Here is a 15475-nt window from a genome sequence, read left to right on the forward strand (position 1 = left end):
TGAACACTGGCCTTCGTTAGCCCCATAGAAAATACATTTGTTGTTGTTGTTTCTTTCTTTTTCCTTGGGAGAGAAGGTCTTTCATGTCCTTCTCCAACCTCCCCCAAAGCAGAAACCCCCACAAAGCCCGAGTTCTTAACCATTATTTTAAATTGATTTCCAACCATGAAAAAATAAAAGATCAGAAACTCAGATTTGGGCAGAACTACAAAAGAATAAAATATATTCACAAAGAAGGTTAAAGTAAATTAATAAAGTTAAAGCAAATTAAGCAGTTTTGATGGATGTCATTAAGCATGAATAAAAAGCACTATATTATTTTAAACTAATTATTGAAAAAGTCCTCTTGGCCTACCAAGTACACATTTATCCATGGGAGAGAATCAACCCAAAGTTTTCCATGGGCCTGCTGGGTTATTACCTTTCTGGAATATTCTAACTCCATTCAAAAAGGTTAACTCATAGATGGCAATCCATCTGGTTTTTTTTTTTTTTTTTTAGAAAACTGGTTTCATATAAATTCCATGCTGGTTTCTGAAATTGTTTTCCATTTAAGGTTCTGATAATGAACCTCAACAAAAGGCTTTGGTAAGTAGAAGAGACAGGCAAATTTGACAGAAATATATATTTGTATGTCTTTATAGCCCCTAATCTCTTCCAAAGATGTTATTAGTCGGTGAGGGCCATCCAGCTGTATACCATAGACTAGGTAGCTAAACTAACACAGTTCTGGAGGCTAGAAGTCCAAGGTCGAGGCTCTGGCTCATCCACACTCTCATACTTACACACGTAGTGTTATGCAAGCCCTATCTTTAAGACAAACTTTGAAAGCATAAGCTAACCACATTATAACATATGAAATGTCAACCTGTGGTCTGCGGCATACACTTTCATCTCAGGAAACACAGATTTATGCTGTTTTAGAAATGATCTGTGGTTCAACTACTATGAAACAGAATCTTGGCAGAATGTTTTGTTTTGGCCCTAAAATACAATATGGGTCTGTCTAATAGAAGAGGAAAAAAATCACTAGTCCTCTCCTTCAACTCAATTTATTTTATTAATAATAGCTATGGTCTCACCATAATAGCTTAATAGCTGTGGTCTCACCAAATATTCCTGGATATCTTCAATATGCATTCCAACTCATTTTAACAAAGAAACATTATTTTTGTCAAAACCCCCGCAATTGTGAAATGGGAAAAATATCTGTCTTCAATGTCACCAATCTCCTCATCTTACCTCTTATCTTCTTCTCAGGATAAGGGTCTAGCAATACAGAATAATGCTTAGAGTGTTGGCTTTGGAGATAGATGCAGGTTAGAATTCTTGTCAGTTACTCGTTGTATGACCTTTGGCAAGGTGTGTGAGCCTTTAATGCTTGGTCCCTTGTTCATTGACCAAATACTTATTGAGTAATAATCTTACACCAGGCACCACACTACATCCTAAAGCCATAACTGTGCAAAAGACATGTGAGGTCTCTGCCATCCCAGAGCTTAAAATAGGGTTATCAATATATATTGTTGATGATTTTGTTGAAGTTCATGATCAGAATCATATTAGGAGATTATTTTGCAAGGAGTAAACAGTGCCTCTCAGTTCCAACTACACAGTGGTACCCCTGGGGAGTTCTTGGGGAAAAAAAAATACTGTTGTTCAAGTTTTATGCATTAAATATCTATAGCTTTTCATATATCAGCTGTACTTTAATAAAGCAGTTTTAAAATCTGTAAAAAGGGTAAGTCTCATTTCAAATGTTCTTACCCACATAAAGAAATACATAAATGGCACGAGGAAACTTTCGGAGGTGATAGATGTGCTTATTCCCTTGATTGTGGTGGTGGATTTTCATGACTGTGTGCAGTTGTCCAAACTCATCAAATTGTATACTTTGTATGTAGTTTTAGTAGATTTTTAATTTTACTGCAATAAAGAGGTTTAAAAAAAAATACTGACACTAAACAGATCTCCACTTTCCAGGACCAATTAGTTCGAATTTTTAGAAATGAGACCTAGACACAGGTGTCCATTTAGAACTCCCCAGGAGCTTCTTATGTGCAGTCAGAGTGAAAACCAGTGAATTAAATGAAACCATGGCTAGTAAGCATAACCATTATAAACTAATGATTTCACAGGATCTAAGCAAACTCAAATTAATAGTATTCGGCAAGAATAAAACTGAAACGAATACAAATTTCTTTACTCAGTCAAAACACCAAAGAGAGAAGAGAGCACTAATGAGGTCAGCAAAGCCCCAGGATGGAGGTGGGGAGTGAGAATCCTATAAGACCCATGTGATCTGATTTGCATTCATATAGGATTCACTCTGGCTGCTGTTTGGGAAACACTGGAGGGGCAAGTGCTAAGGCTCAGAGTTCCATAGGAAACTGTGCCTGCAATCCAGGTAGAAGTGAGTATGGCTTGCCCCTGGTGGCAGGGCAAGAGGCAAGAATTGGTCAAATGGGACATCCCTTGCAGGTAAAATCAATAACATTTGATGGCATATTGGATGTAAGGTGCAAGAGGAGAAGGATCAAAGATAACTCCAGAGATTATGCATTGAGCAAATGGAAGAATTCAGTTGCTGTTAAGTCATGGTAACCATTAAAATTAGTGCATATGCTATTCCCATTAAAGGAAAAGTTACCATTGAGACTTAATTCTAATTCACACAAAGTGCTAATGACAAATAAATTTTTTTTGCTTCTGTTTATTAACGAACTTTTCTTGAGTTTATGATGTGCTAGGCTTTGTTATAGGTACTCAGAAGCCAAAGATGAAGTAATTTCAACCAAGAGATTTATAGAGACAGAGGAAACCTAAGTGGGAATTTGTGAGCATCAGAATAAAGCCGCCTTTTAGTGTTATTTGCTTGGAGGCAAGAAATTCTGCTCTAATTCTCTAATTTTCTAAAACCAATTAAGCAACTCTAACGAGCTGTGTGGTCTTGGGCACATTTAAGCTTTCTGGACCATAGTATTCTGCTTAATCTATCAAGAATAATGCATATTCAATAATTATTAATTTCTTCCTTTTGTGATACTTATAAAATTTAGGCCTTGCTTTTCCTATAAAGGAAATTATAGAAAATTCACTTTGACTCCCCAGATACACTGTGCAGGTGATCTGTTACTTGAGTATTTGTGAAAAACTCATCTCTTCTGAGATGAGAAGAAGGTCCCTGCCTCTACAACTTGGTCCTTGGTCAGGGTCTTGCTCAATGGTTATATGTATCAGTCCGACACAAAAGCAAAGGCTCCTGACACTTGTGAAAGCTCTGGTTTTACACATTCACAGACCAGTTCGCAGACAGAATATTTGCTACCAGTTCCCTGGCCTGTAAAGATGTGGCCAAGCACTGAAGGGATGGGCCTCATTACATAAGACAACAAGTGTGTATTTTCCTAAATATCAAGTGTTCACAAAAGCCTACGTTCACAGCTCCTTCCTGGCATGATGTGGTCAGCAGCTTTCCATGGCTGGAACACAATGCCTGAGATAACTCTCTTTTTTTTTTTTTTCTTTTTGGTCCCAGGAATTGAACACAGGGGCACTTAGCCACTGAGCCACATCCCAGACCTTTTTGTTTTTTATTTAGAGACAGGGTCTCACTTAGCTGCTTAGGGCCTTACTAAATTGTCGAGGATGGCTTTGAACTTGCAGTCTTCCTGTCTCAGCCTCCTGAGCTGCAGGGATTATAGAGATGCACCACCACACCCAGCCAAGATAAATCTTCCTAAAGGAGAAAATTCTTATTTTTGGCTTACATGGTTTGTTGTCCATTTCTGGGCCAGTGGCCAGGCAGAACTTGAAGGTGTGGAGCATGTGATGGAGCAAAGCTTCTCATCTCATCGCAGCTGGAAAGCAAATAGAAAACAATGGGGTTGGGGTCCCAACACCTCCTTCAAAGGCATGCCCCAACAACCGAACTTCCCTCCACGAGGCCCCAACTCAACAGCACCATGAGCCTTTAACATGTGGGCTGTAGGGAGAAACTTCCAAACTATAGCCCATGATCAAGAAAGCCACCAGGGACCTTGTGATTCTTGGAGAATGAGTGTGGATCACAGCCAACATGAAGTCTGGTACCGAGCACCCTCCACCTCCTGGGTAAGCAGAATCTCCTAGTTCTAGGACATTCAGAGACTCGCCTGAATCCCAAAGCCAAAACTAGGTGGAGAGAGAGTGTGGTGGTCTCTTTAAATAACACACTCCTCCCAGGGTCTAACAACACTGGGCCTAATAACTCCCAGGGCCTCTGGACAGCAGAACCAGCAAGCAGAGGGACAGGGTGGAATACTTGGCTCCATTCACACAATATCCATCATGCTGTGGGCATGTAGCTGTCTTAGGTCCTGGAGACACTGTGATGAGCAAAGAAATGCAAACACCTCTGCCCTTATGCAGTCTGTTTTCTATCAGGGGACACAGATACTAAATAAGCTATATTTATAAATGTTAGTTATACATGCTGAGTGGTAAGTGTCTGTCCCCCAGTGTCACAATTACCTGTTTACACATCCGTGTCTTTCACTGCAATGGAAACACAATTGTTCCTGACTCAGGACCTTTGGGCTTCCTGTTCCCTTAGCCAGCACACTTGTCCCCACACTTGGTTCTTTCCCTCACTAATCACAGTTTCTGCTGAAAATAACCTTCCCCAGAGAAACTTCCTCTGATAAGTCTGCTTAAGGGCACCTTCCACCCATGTCCCTAGCTCCTTCTTCAGTCTGTATTTCTTTTCACAGCACAGCCTGACTCAACATTATATCTATCTTTATTTACTCTCTCAATAGAAAGTCAGCTCCAAGACAGAAAGAATCTTTCTACCTGGTGTCTCTTGTGCCTCTGGCACCTAGAGCGATGTAATTACACAAGCAGAGGGGTCATTTGTTAACTGGCCAAATGAATGAATTCTGTGCTCAGCCACGTGTCCAGCGGAGAACCAACACTGTTTTCCAGGAGCATATGTGCACGAGCAAAGGCAATGACAAACTGTGTGGGGACAGTCACAGAACAGCCCCACGTAGTCACTTGGGAAAGATGAGAGGTAGGAGAAAGGACCTGGCCTTGGGGTGGGGCCGTGAGCACAGTGTGGGAGCCTTCTGCTCCCACGCCCACTTGGGAAGGGTGAGAGAGGACAGGCACACCCTGTACCTGAACCTTGATTGCTTTGATTCCAGTGCCATGGCCTTAGGAACAGACAGACAAAGGCGAGGAAGGAGTGCAGGGTGTACCTTGAGGTAAGACACTGGGCCTAAAAGGAGTCGAATACTTGCAGGCCCAGGAGAAACAGATCACGGCAAACAGGTTGCTCCCAGTCTCCTGGTTTCCACCAAAGAACTGTGCTGGCCCCCTTGCCGTTTGCTCTCCTCTTCCCTTTTCTGCTCCTATTCTAAATGTGGACCTCAGGATCACCCACATTCCTCTCTGGGCAGAGTCACTCAGGCTGGGAACTCACTCTGTACAGCAGGGTTCTCCCATGACTGTGCAGGAAGAGATACTTGTAAATTTCTTGATCATAAAACAAAACACACACACACACACACACACACACACACACACTCACACACACACACACAGCACAGATCATTTGTCCTTATTTCCAAAATACACAGAATGGAATGCTTTTAAAAAAATCACTCCTAATCTACCATCCAGATATACTACTGTTAACACATTGGTATATTTACTTCAAGACATTGTTAGTTTTTAAAGTAGCTATGTTTTTAGACAATGAGGGTCACACTGAGTGTGTAATTTGCAATTCTGCTCTTTTCACTTAACACTCTCATAAGCTTTTCCCCAGACCATTATAAATTCTTCAAAATTTCCACTGCAGCTGCCGCAGGAGAATCTATCATTTATTTATCCATTCTGTTGTTGAATAATGACTTTCCCAGAAGTTTGGGTGGTCTTGAGTTCTGTGCTGACTGAGACAAAGGTTTGGGTGGAACAGAAGGTGCCAGGACTGACAGTATCACCATCCAGCCTGGAAACCCTGGTGACCTTGTGGTGGCAGGTCCAGGAAATGTAGACGCCCTCCTGCAGTCTCACCGTGTTGTGCTTCAGGACCCATAGTTGATCTTGAGCTGCTGATGGATGATTCGAGTTGGATCTAGCTCTGGCCTGGATCCAAACAACAGTGTCAACTGTGCTGCTGATAAAGCTGAGGGGGTGGGAGGGAAGCAGTAACATAGTTATACTCTGAAGTGCCCCCTGGCAGTTGTAGGAGTTTAACTTTTCTAGCAGTTTGATGCACTACCTCAACTTTTGAGTCATTCTGGCTTTTACGAGAACCAATCTGAAGAGCAGTGATTTGGAAGCACCTGAGCGCAGCGGGTGAGCCACAGTGCACCATTTCCACCATGCAAAGGTTGGCCCAGGGACCTAAAGCTCTTCTTCCCAAGACTCAGGGCCTGCTAGATAATGGCACAGATGGCAATGACTGCAGAATCCTTCGTTGCTGCTGTTGTTCTTGTTTTGTATTAAAAGCTTGTATTAGTTAAGCCTACAGCTGTTTTTGTATAACCTATGAGCTAAGAGTAGTTTTTATACTTTTTATGGTTATAAAAAGAAGGAAGAGGAAGCAGAGGAGGCAGAATCTCTACATGGCCCACAAAAGCTAAAATATTTATTATCCGGTTATTTACAAAGAAAGTTTTCTGACCCTCGAGGAAAGAGTATAATAAACTTAAAATTTCAGGGGACTGGCTCAATCCAGGTTTTCTCCCTGCTATGTCATAGTTCACTGGAGATGTTCTTGGTTGACAGGGATCCAGGCTTCTTAGATCTCGAGGCTCCACCGTGTCCTGAAGCCCCAGTGTACTCGAGTAGAATCCGGGAGAAAAGCACAATACATTGGAATATGCACATCTGCTTCTTAAAACTCCAGCCCAGAAGTGATACATGTTGACTCATTTGTGTTGGCAAGAAGTCACACATGGCAATAGGGCCGAGAAATAGAGCTTGGGTCTGGGCAGTGACCTCACAAGATCCCTTCCCTTTCCACATTGCATATCAGGGTGCAGGCCTCATCTATAGAAGGGAAAGAGCAAATTTTTTAGTGGCTAAATAGGCCTCTTTACGAAAATTAAATTACATGTATACATAGACATTGTTAATTTTTTAAAGTATGTATTGTTAATTTCAATGGAAATTCTATTTTTTACCTACAAGAAGTCTGCCTGGGAGAAGAAACAAATTACTCCTGTAATGTTGGGAAGGGAGATTGTAACATTGCAATCAAGGGGAAATCAGACAAGCATTAATTTGTGACAACACTGACAAAAGCCACAGAGCCAGAAGATGTCTGGATAGTCTCTGTGGTCTTCCCCACAGCTCCAAATAGGGTCACATCTGAAGTTCTCCCAAATGAGAGTCTCCACCCTGAGTTATGGGAGATGGGGGTGGGGGATCGAAACTGTTTGATGCAACTCTTGTATAACTGCACCTCTGCACAATTCTTCTCTTGCACAAAGTCCCATTATGAAAAGCACTAGTTTGGCAAGCGTGCGGGTAAAACCACGGTGCCTTACTCGCTCAGGGTCTTCTAGACTAAACAAGGTATGCTGTTAAAGAAGCAGACAATAGTCGGGAAACCTTCTACTTACTCCCCAAGAGCCATAGATCATAATACTTTCATGCCTGTGATGCAAAACCTCTTTTGCTACATGTAATTATGACTTAAACAGCCTTTTATTATGGGAGACAAGCTCAACGACAGTCGCTCTCTGCTAGAGATGAACCAGGAGGGTGCATGTGAGAACTTGAAAATCTATTTAGTGCACTGCAAGTGAAAGGAATTGGTATTTGGGTTGTTTTTTTTTTTTTTTCTTAAATACAGGAAATATGTGTTAGAAACTTTCAGGCTAGAAAGATCAGATGGCATTTACACTTGTCCACTGCTGATTGCATTTTATGGCACAAGAAAATATAGAAGCTTGGGTAACTATTCCTACCCTGAATGCTGCATAGGGGAAAATCAGTTCCTCTTTTGAGGTGTCTGAATTCAAAACACTCAGAGAGGCAGAAGTCTAAGCTGGTAATGAGAGAGAGAGAGAGAGAGAGAGAGAGAGAGAGAGAGAGAGAGAGAGAGAGAGAGAGAGAGAACATCACAAAGAGAGTGGGATGAGTAGTACAGGGGCCAATATGTTAGAGAAGCTTGTCTGAGAGGGTCTGTATTCTAGAACCAGGTCCCCATGCGTGTCCTGAGTGTTATTTTGTCTAAAGAAGGCTGAGTAAACATCCTTCAGGAAAGACTGAAAAATATGCATGAAAACTGTGTTTTACAAATGCAAGGGTTTTTTTTCTCATAATAATATATTAATTTTAACTCTGTTGTGAAATCCCTCTACTACTTTATTATAGTTACTTTAATATTCATTTTCTATCTGGCTAGAATTTTAATATAGTAAATTCTAAAAGAGATAATGATTTTTATTATTTTTAATTTTGTAATTATAAAACCCATGCAGTCTCAGAGGAAAAAATTAAAACTTTAGAAAAAGTTATAAAGAGGAAAGTAAAGCTCTATAGACCCACCCACCAACCTACTCCCCCTCATTTCCATTCTCTAGATGCAAACACTGCTATCGGTCTCTTGGAAAGGCTGTCCAAAATGATATCTGTCTATTGATGTTCAATTATCCCCAAGATAACACTATGGTTTTTTTTTTTGGTTGGTCTGGATGTCCTGGTGACCTCCTGCCTTCAGTGGGAATAATCTGAAGGCACCAGTTCTCCCAGAACAGCTATTACACCATACTAGCCTTAGAGTAGATTAAAGTTGAATCTATTGTCTTGGAAATGCTTCCTTATTTCATTGTCCCCTCCTAATGTCCCATCATGCCTCATAAACCCTGTGCCTCATGCCTCACTCAGACCTGTCCTGCCCAAAGCATAATCTAAGCTCAAGAAATTATCCTGTCCTCGATACCTCATCAAATCCGTCAATGAGTCAAGACAAATTAATGCTAGACAATGAATGGATGGACTTTTAGTAGCTTACCTTCTCTAAAGGATATTTCCATTTTATAAAACATACATGAGATGAATAAATTCATTACAGTAGAATTAATGGTCAATAAATATTTGTCGAGTGGCTTTCTATGGCCAAGCACAGAGTTGTGGGGCAGAAAGATTTGGGTTGGTGGAGACCGATGTCTGCTAGGAATAGATCCCTGAGCCTATTCCAGAATGCATGACTCAAATGTTTGCTGAAGAGCAGAGGAGAGAGAGAAGATGATCCAAAATAATAGTAACAGGCTCTCCATGAGTTGAAACTCGTGTCTTGTCTTTGTTTTTAGTTTCTCTCTTGTGGAAAATTTTGCTGTTTTCACTCTGTCGCAGAACAGATGGAACCATGATTTATGATTCACAGTTTATGAAGCTAATTTAATATTCTACCATGCTTCATGCTCTATCACGTTTCCCACATTTCCAATAATTTTTTTTCTGGAACATTTGTCACAAAAGGAACATTGCACTGTTGGGATGGGAGGGGCTCAGGCATTCTAAAGTAGGGCAGCTAGTGATACCTCAAGGGTCCTTCCTGTGCCCAGCAAATAGTTACTGGGTTCTTTCCTGGGCCAGGCTTGTCTCTAGCGACTAAGGATCCAGTTAAGTGAGAAAGGTCTTTGCTCTGTGAAGAAGAAAAACTAATAAGCAAGGAAGTAAGTAAACAAATAAATGGCAAGCTCTTTTCAGAGAAGTACTCTGAAGAAGATAAATGAAGGTAATATTAAAAAGAGCAGTCATGCCAGGTGCCACGGCACACAAAAGGCAGGAGGCTGAAGCAGGAGGATCACAAGTTTGAGGCAAGCCTCAGCAATTTAGCAAGGTCCTTTTTCAAAGTAAAAAAAAAAAAAATTAAATGGCAAGGGATGTAGCTCAATAGTAAAGAGCTTGGGTGGTTTAACCCCGAGTATATTAAAAAAAAAAAAAAAAGCACCATCCACATCAAATAGGATGATAGGATGGTCAAGGAATGCTTCCTTCCCTTGGTGCCATGTAAGCTGATGTCCAAATGATGAGAAGGAAATGGTTCTTCAAAAGTCACAAGAAGTATGTTCTTTGAAGAGAAAACAGAAAGAACAAAGGTCCTAGAATTGGGAAGAAATTTGGGGAGAAATCTGGGATGCACAAGGCATAGAAATGAGACAAGTGAGGTTATATTCACCAGCCCCATTCATCCCTCGTCCCCCTGTTTTCCAGCTATTGATGCTGATGCCTCCAGAGCCATGGACCAAGATGTTGGCTTTATGTTGTTCAGTGCCTCAAAAAAATGCTTTCTGGCTCCAATTCAGTAGCATTTGTGAGGCTGTAATGGAATTCTGTTTTCTACTACACATTATGGTTCACAAAAGTTAAACTAGTAGAGTGATTCCAATAGCCTTGGCGCCTGGAGAACAATTCCAAACATGATGGCAGAAGATCTTCTTTGGGGGACAGAGGGACAGGGAGGATTTTCCTCCCATTAAATGTGTTTGTAGGGAAAAGTCAAAATTGTTTTGTGGGTAAATCTGAGCACACAATTATAGCAAAGGTATGACTTAGTCAAAGCAACGTACTTTGTAAACTTTTGTTCCAGCATCTATAAACTATTTGGTTATAGTGAATAGTCTTCATTAATATTTAAGTCTATCATTCCTTGTCTACAATTATGAAATTTTTTAAAAAAAGCTTTGAAAATCAAATCTTTTTCATAGGATATTTGGCAGGGATGTGAAGCTATTTAATAGTCTTTATCACAATTAGTGTTGATATTCATACCTTTGAGTGGCAGGGGTATTAACATACTTAATTAAAAACTGCTTCCCAGCACCCACAAAGCAAATTAGATAATATATAATACATCTACCATTTTACCATATAAAAATCAGAACTACTATGATTCTGCAAAATAGAGAGCACAAAGTCTACAAAAGCAAATTTGCACTCATAAATCCCAGACTATTTTTATACTTTTAATCTTATCATAACCACTTCAGGAGGATCTGCCAATATTTCAAGGAGTGAAGATCAAGAGGAAAGAATGACTGGCACTCCAGTTCACATGCACAATGGTGGAATTAGGCTTAGCCTCTCTGAAGCACTGGTCTACATTATGTGCATTGTAATTGTCCACCAAATTTCAGACTGCACAAGAGAAAAAAAAACACAGTAAAGGGATAGCATATTGATGAAAATACACTGTGAACTCTTATCCTAGTGTCAGTGTGAAGAAATCATTTATTTGGGTCCAAGGTGGCCCTAGTAACCCAGCACATAGCATAGTGACTAACACATACTAGACACCCTAAATATTTATTGAATTGTGAGTCCCTTCTTAATACTTGGCCACAATGTCACCCACCATGCCTGCTGTGTTGAATGAAAACTACACATCAAATCCTGATGCAATTTCTTGTGAGTTCTGTGCCAGTTCAAGGTTGGATGCCCTTCAAACAGATGTTTGCCATTCCTAAGATTCGCATGACTCTCGGATGGCAAGAAAAAGCAGGTTTCCTGCCAAAGGCCAATTTATATTTTCTTGAGAGAGTCAGTGCTCCCTCAAAGTCTTTCTCTCTCTCTCTTTCATAAAGAATGCCCAATTAATAATCCCGTGACTCTCTTCTGATCCAAAGAAACCCTGAATCATTTAGAGTTTCCACCAGCAACCCTAATTAATCTGTTTTTGGACTCTTTCTACTCACATCTTTTCTCCTTTTCCCTGTTCTCTGTAACTTCCACAGAGACTCATAAATACATATCAACAGAGAGCATTCATTTGATTCTCATGTTTGCTCTTCTATTGACTGAGCCAAGGGCATTAGGAGAACCCATAGTCGTCCCAGCTGCTGTGGCTGCAGCTACTCCCCCTCCAGCAGAACGCAGAGAGTCAAGCTCTGCTGACAAAATCTCCCAGAGGTGAACTGCAAGTGTCACTTACTGAGCTGAAAGAGACAGAGAGCTTTGTTGGCCACACACAGTTAGCTCAGTTTCACCAAAAAACAAAAACTTAAGTGCATCTTCAAAAGCTAGAGACAAAGAAATTATGCAGAATACAGAAAATGAAAGCGACATGTTTGATATATCTTGTGATCTGTAAAATAGCACATCTGGATGTTTATGTAACCAACAACCAACAGGAACATATTTAAGACACTTTAGGGTCTTGGAAAACATGACTCTTCTATACAGATTCTTAAGTGAGAGGAATGACAGTAAATGGGATGGGGCAATGTTTTCAGGTTTAACAATAAACATCTGTGGGGTTCTTTGAATCTTATTTTGTCCTTTTTTTAAGTATAAAAACCTTTACAAATACAAACAAGCATTTAAAAACAAACAAAAATCCTGTCTTTGAAACATAACTACAGCTAACATCTTTTTTCCCAAAAAATGTGATATTATTGAGATTAGCTTAGAAAAAAGAAAATATCTGTATGGATCTCAATGGGTCTCTGCGAATGAAAATGGTATTGATGGGAGTTTTGTGTTACGTGTGACATTTACAGTACCTAGGAAGACCTAAAAGGAAAACTCCAACTATAGAAGGACTCCAAGCCCTTGCAAGAGAGGAAAAGAAATGTGGAACTAATGATCAGAGCTCCAGGCCCCAGACATTTGAGCAATGTTGCTTCTTTTCCTGAACCTAAACTTAATTTGCAACTAGGGTGTTCTTCTATGACTCAAGCAGGTAGTTATGAGACTGAGTTATTAGAGTCATATTTCAACTCTCAGGTTGGCTGAAAGACCTCTCACTTTGGGAGACAAAAAGGTTCTTCCACTTAGAAGAGCTGTAGCCCTCAGCTAGGCTTGGTAGGAGGGTCTTGGTGCTTTCTGGAGCCACAGCAGAGCCCATTGGAAGCAGCAGCCACTAGCAGTAGGGAAAGAGATTAGAGCAGGGGCTGGGAATAAATTAGGTGGAAGAATCAGCAGCAGCATTAGCCATGTAGAAAATAAGGGAAAGACAGAAAGCAGAGGAAAGGTACAGAGCCCTTCCTGGCCACACACATGGGTAGGTTTCAACAGATCAATAAGCCAGTTGGTGGAATGAATGGGATCACAACTCCCAATTACAATAACAACCAATGGGGTGGACTGGATTCCATGTGTAACTATGGCCAATGTGACCTGAGCAAACAAAAGGAGTTTATTGAGGGAAAACGATGCTAACTCACCTTGCCAATAATAAAAGTAATGCCAGAACAGAATATATACCAACAATGCCCTCATCCCTTATTTAAGTCCTATCCAATCACTTAGATCTTCTGTGATCCTCACTGCCTGTGATCCTCACTATGACTTTCAGCAGAAGCTCATTTCCAAGTGTGCCTGTGAGATCAGACACCAGCTTTGAAATTCAATGGAATATACATATCCAATGGTAACTCAAAGGAGAAATATTGAGAGTAAAAAAGGAGAGAGTCTCCAAACTGGGACCATTATCTTCTTGTCTCTTGGATATTGTTTATTCAACTAACAAGTACTGACCTCCCCCAAAATAACCCATCCTCCTCTCCAGATATTCAACTTTTATACCCTCAAATGGGAAATCCTTTAAGGGTAAATGGGGTTTGGAGGTCTGTGCATTTGTGTGCTATGGAGTATAACCAGGCATAAGACCAGAGAGTAGGTCACATATGGAGAACATCAAGGCTAAAATTGGGCACTGGACCAAGCAGATTTGAGGTAAGAATGCCAACTCAGTTTGTATAGGAAATGTGGAAAGAAGTGGTTACATTTCTATTTCAACTTCTTTCATATTTACAGTGATAGGATCAAGGATAGGATCTCTCTTCATAAAGCAAGATAAAAAAAATCAAACACCAGCATGCCAGCAGAACTGGACAAGGCCACCCAACTTGGTGGCTTGCACCCTTTGTGAACAGCGGCTACTTTGGGAGCAGAGACTGGGCACACTAGAGCTGCAGGGTAGCAAGAGGGTAGAAGACCATACCGTGTGCAGGAAGGAATGAACATAAGGAAAAGAGACCACTGAGAAGGATGGCCAATGATAGCTAAATTCCCAGGTCTGTCTGCAGGTCTGGTGCACATATGGACAGGACAAATCATCAGCTGATGAGCCCAGCATTCCAGGACAGAGTCTTCCATAGCTCAGGATGCAATGGCTAGCATGACAAAAATTTCACACACACACACACACACACACACACACACACACACACACACACACACACTCACACACACACCACAGGAACTTCTCACTTCTAGCATTTTACTATCACCCAAACAACACAAACACCACCAATTTGGGTAGTCTTGAGAATGCTTCTATTTTTTCAATGATATTCCTAAAACTTGGGCCATATAAGAACAAGTCTCTGTGCCTGACTGTAACATGCTAATAATACAGCCTTAGCCCCAGACAGGGAAACTATCCACCCACGTGTCTCCCCTTGAGGAGAACTGAATAGAGAAGGGAAAGGCTGATGATTAAGTTTCCCTATAATCTAAATGTTCAGACATTAGAAAAGGCCATGCAGTGTTCTGAAACTGCTCGTGTGAATGTCCTAATTCTTTCTGCAAAAACAAGTATGTTCCCTCCCTTCTGTTCAAGTCTCAGCCTGTTCCACTTGGAATTATAAAGGTAGAGAGACCACTTCCTGGTGTAGAGAAGCCTGATTAGCCTATGTTTACAATTGCATTTAAACTTACCAGTGTCCAGGAAGATGGGTAGCAAAACCGGTCTCCAGGGGTATGTGCCAGAGACAAAAGCCAGCCAAGACCAGTGTCTGCTTTTACTATTTCTCTTGCTTCAGAAGTAAACTGAGTTGGATGGCCTCAAGAGAAGAGATGCTTTTCTTGCCTAGAATTCCAAAAACAAAACAAAACTGGATGAAAGCAGGACTTGCCTCTTTGGTCCAATTAGTCCATCATGTTTACTCAAGATGCAACCACAGCCAACATTGACCAATGTGTACCCTGGGTCACTGGGGTGAAAGCAGGACCACGTGGAATACATGGCGCAACACAATCTCACTCCTGGGGTAAAACATGAGTTCCTTAGGAAGTCCATAGAGAACAAAGTTTTAGTATATTTTTCAAAAAAATCATTTGGGACTGGAGGTATGACTCATTGGTAGGGGTGCTTGCCTAGCACGGCCAAGATGCTGGATTTGATTCCCAATACTGCAAATAAAACAAATAAACCATACCTTCAATAAATGTTTTCATTTGGGCCCTAAAGAGAGGGATCTGAAGTTGGTAGATGGTCCCTGCTTCCTATTTAGCCCAGATTTGAGGCTACACTGGACATGACTTCAAAAACAGTGGCTTATCTTTGCAAAACCTCCTAGCTAAAAAATGAGAGTGAGAAAATTGGGCCAAGTGTTTGTAGGAGAGCAAAACAAGATAATCTATGTGAATGAAGTGTTTCGCCTGCTGCCTTGTTCTAAGTGAATCATCATTAAGATCACTGTTTAATAGGTCACAGTGGGTATGCTGGAAACTCTGCACTGGACAC

General features: G+C 40.9%; 1 long non-coding RNA gene across 2 annotated transcripts in view; it reads right to left on the reverse strand.

Annotated features, from left to right (window-relative positions):
• LOC144378627 (uncharacterized) overlaps window positions 1-15475 on the reverse strand; it is an 86172-nt gene that overhangs the window by 41361 nt on the left and 29336 nt on the right. Inside the window, exons 1-3 of one of the 2 annotated variants that reach the window (XR_013440533.1) lie at window positions 15168-15450; window positions 14668-14818; window positions 3771-3860 (exon numbers count right to left, since the gene is read on the reverse strand). This is a non-coding gene — a long non-coding RNA (uncharacterized LOC144378627). Of the gene's footprint in view, window positions 1-3770; window positions 3861-14667; window positions 14819-15167; window positions 15451-15475 lie in introns of those variants that run through there. The other variant, XR_013440534.1, reaches the window with a different exon arrangement.

Source organism: Ictidomys tridecemlineatus, chromosome 6 (genome assembly GCF_052094955.1).
Source record: "Ictidomys tridecemlineatus isolate mIctTri1 chromosome 6, mIctTri1.hap1, whole genome shotgun sequence".
NCBI classification, from domain to species: Eukaryota; Metazoa; Chordata; class Mammalia; order Rodentia; family Sciuridae; genus Ictidomys; species Ictidomys tridecemlineatus.